This window comes from Poeciliopsis prolifica, unplaced genomic scaffold, assembly GCF_027474105.1.
Source record: "Poeciliopsis prolifica strain line A6 unplaced genomic scaffold, Auburn_PproV2 SCAFFOLD125, whole genome shotgun sequence".
NCBI classification, from domain to species: domain Eukaryota; kingdom Metazoa; phylum Chordata; class Actinopteri; order Cyprinodontiformes; family Poeciliidae; genus Poeciliopsis; species Poeciliopsis prolifica.
The window spans coordinates 77501-80812 of NW_026562500.1; the positions used below are offsets into that span (position 1 = coordinate 77501).

Sequence of the window (3312 nt, forward strand, 5' to 3'; positions counted from 1 at the left end):
CCCTCTGGTTCCGACCCAGCGGGATGCCCAGTCCACGCTCAGCACCAGTAGAACCAGTAGAACCGGTACCGGCTCGGTTCCTCGTCTCTTGTTTTTGTTTTAAAGTTTCGGGAAAAAACCCCCAAAGTTTTTGGCCCAACTGTTCTGTGACGTCATGGTGTGTAAACGTCACGGAACGTAGTAAAGGGGCGTGGCCAGCGTGATGTAAACAGGTATAAGAAGCGCAGACGGTCCGGGGGTTTCAGTAGCAGACGGAGGCTGAACTTTAACTAGGCCGGCTCTGTTTTCTGGATTTTGTTCTCAGGCTTCGGACCCGACATGTTGAGCGGTTTGTCTCCGGACTGGCTGAGCTCGGAGCCGTTCATGTTTGAGGACGTGCAGAGCCTGATGGAGATGGACTACCCCCCCACGCCGCCGCGCTCCCCCCCCTGAAGCCGGGCCAGGCCAATCCGCCGTACAAGGAGGACCAGCTGGGCCTCATGTCCGACATCCTGCTTGAGGACCAGGACCTCCAGCTGCTCAACTGGACCTGCGACCTGTTTGGCTCCGCCGACCCCCGGACGCCCCAGGACGAGGCGGCCGACGACGCCCTGTGGCTCTGCATTTCGGAGAAGCTGGACGAGAAGCTGTCGGTGCTGGGCTCCAGCCCGCTGCTGTCCGCCATCGACACCAGCATCTTCGAGGACCTGGTGGGCTCCACGCTGGACTGCCACGACCTGATGGCCGCCGCGCCGGAGCAGGTGGCCTCAGAGGTCACGTCGGACTACGGCTCGGCCGGCGGAGAGACCGCCGCGTCCTCGAGCGACTCCGGTGAGTCCGGCCGACTTCCCGTCTGTCCTGGCTGCGAGCTGCACACGTTGCACTGCAAAAACCCAAAATGCAAGCAAGGAGTTCTGGGTAGTTTCTAAAGCTTCGCCTGAAACAAACTAACCTTAAAGTCGCTTTTCTGCAAGACACAGCAACTGCTTTTATGCCATTTATTCTTGAATAATGATTCAAATATTTTTCACTCAGGAGAAATTTACCCAAGTTATCAATGTAAAGATTAGATCTAGAACTTGAAGGATTATTTACCTAGAACACCGAGTTACTTGTCATTCCACTTTAAATGAGAAAAAAAAACAAGATATATTTGGACAAGAAACTAAACTAAAATACTGAAGATTTTGTTTGTGCAGAAATGACTGTCGGCTGAAAGCAGGCAGCTTGAAATCATTTTTATTCAGTGGTTCTCAACTTGACTTGAAAACTTCTTTGCATATCAGAATAAGGTCTGGATGAATATCTCAGCCACAGTGGGTGGAAACTGCGGTTTGCACTTAGTTATAACACACCTGACCCATAGGGGGCAGTGCAACAGTCAGCCAATCGGATCGCTTCAAAACATCCATGACTTCCTGTTGGGAATGAAATATGAAGGTCAATTCATGAAACTATTTTAGTCATTGCTGAATTAACTGGAGTGAACAGACGTGATAAAGACCGAATGCTGAGAAAAATGTTTTCAGAAAACTAATTAAACCAAAACTACAAAAAGTCAAAGTACATTTAATATAAAAAACCAACTTGTCTAATTCTGATTTATCCAAAACTTGGAGGCAGTTTTAGCTTGACATAAAGCAACTCTACTACCTTATTGCATTTTAGCAAATAAAATGTTTTTCTTGTTTCAAAAAGGAACTTATTTATTTGCATCTTCATGTGAATCATAAAGGCTTAAATGTGTCAAAATAATCAGTCAATAATAAACTTTATTGCAGCTGCAATAAAGTTCAACAAGTTGTCTGTTTGGAATTAAAGCAAGTAAATAAATCTCCATTTTTAATCTCCACTTTCACCAGTTTTTGTACATTTATTTTTGTTCTTCTGAAACTTTTCTGAAATGTTAGCCAGCGGCGTTTGGTGCTAACGTTTGTCCTCCGCTTCGTTTCCCCACAGAAGAAGAAATCGACGTGGAGTCGCTGGAGTCCGTGGGCTCGTCCAGCCCGTCGCCGGTCGAGCCGGCCGCCCGCCGCCTCGACCCGGAGGAGGAGCAGCGCGCCATCCAGCTGCAGCACAACTACGCCGCGCCGTGCCCCGCCTCGCCGCCGCCGTCCGCCCACAAGCGCTGGCGAGGCGCCGACGGCTCGTCGCGGGCGCATCACGCCACCCGCAGCTCCACCTGGCCGTCTTCCTCCTCTTCTTCCAGAAGCTCGTCGGAGGACGAGGAGGAGCGGCGGGCGGACTCACAACGTGATGGAGCGGCAGCGGCGCAACGAGCTAAAGAACTGCTTCCTGCGCCTGCGGGACAAGGTGCCGGAGCTGTCGCACAACGACAAGGCGTCTAAGGTGGTGATCCTGAAGAAGGCGCGGGACTGCATCTACGGCCTGGAGGTGGAGAGCCTGCGCTGCGAGCGCGCAGGGACGGCTGCGCGCCAAGCAGGAGGAGCTGAAGGCCCGGCTAGAGCAGCTGCGCAGATAGTGCGGCGCCGCAGACGGAGACGCACGCGCTGCCGTCTTTTCCCCAAACCGGAGCTCGGCCTACCCGGTGAAACTCCAATGTTTCAGGGTGACTTGGGTCCTCCGGTCGGGCCGGTTCCAGGAGGAACCCAGTGGCTGCAGAATCAAACTCAACATTGGTGTTAAAGCGCCGACCCGAAACCGGTTCTGAAACCGGTTCGGACCCGGTTTGGAACCGGGCGGCGCGTTCGCCTTTATGACGAGAAAGACGTTTTTATGCAGAGGTCTTCCTCAGGTTTTATTGGGCTTCAGCAGGTTCTAGTTGGTTGGTCCTGAAGATCCAGTTAATTTAAAACTAGTTGTGTGTCAGGAAGTGTTTGGTTAAAAGCGATGATGTTAGCTGCAGCGCCGGCCGGGTGTTAACCACAAGCAGGAGTTTAGTTGGGTTTTGTTCCTCTACATCAATGTTCACACACCTACCTCACCTGCTGCAGTTGGGTCGTTCCTTTTATTGTACATATTGTAAAAGTTTTTTTATTGAAAATAAATTATTTTGGTAGTTTGTTTTGAATATTTGGAGACAAAGCACCTTCTTCAAAATGAAAATAAAATGAAATGTCAGATTTGAAAACTTTGTTTTTGACTTATTGGATGTATAAAGTGTCTTTATAACCAACCCAGAACTAACTTTATATGAGGGCTGTAAAATTATATTGATTTTACAATATATCTTTCAACCCTCAGACGGAATTGAGTATCGATACGTCAGCGTATCGATACGTCAGTATCGATACGCTGAAGCGTCGGGAAGCAAGGCTCCGCCTCCTTAAAGTGCACATTAAAACTACACACCAGTTTCTAAATTAATGGGCC

At 49.8% G+C, this 3312-nt stretch overlaps 1 pseudogene; it reads left to right on the top strand.

Moving 5' to 3' along the window:
* The window catches only part of LOC129355150 (transcriptional regulator Myc-like), a 3290-nt pseudogene extending 657 nt beyond the window's left edge, over nt 1–2633 (top strand).
* Nucleotides 2634–3312: the final 679 nt, after the last annotated feature.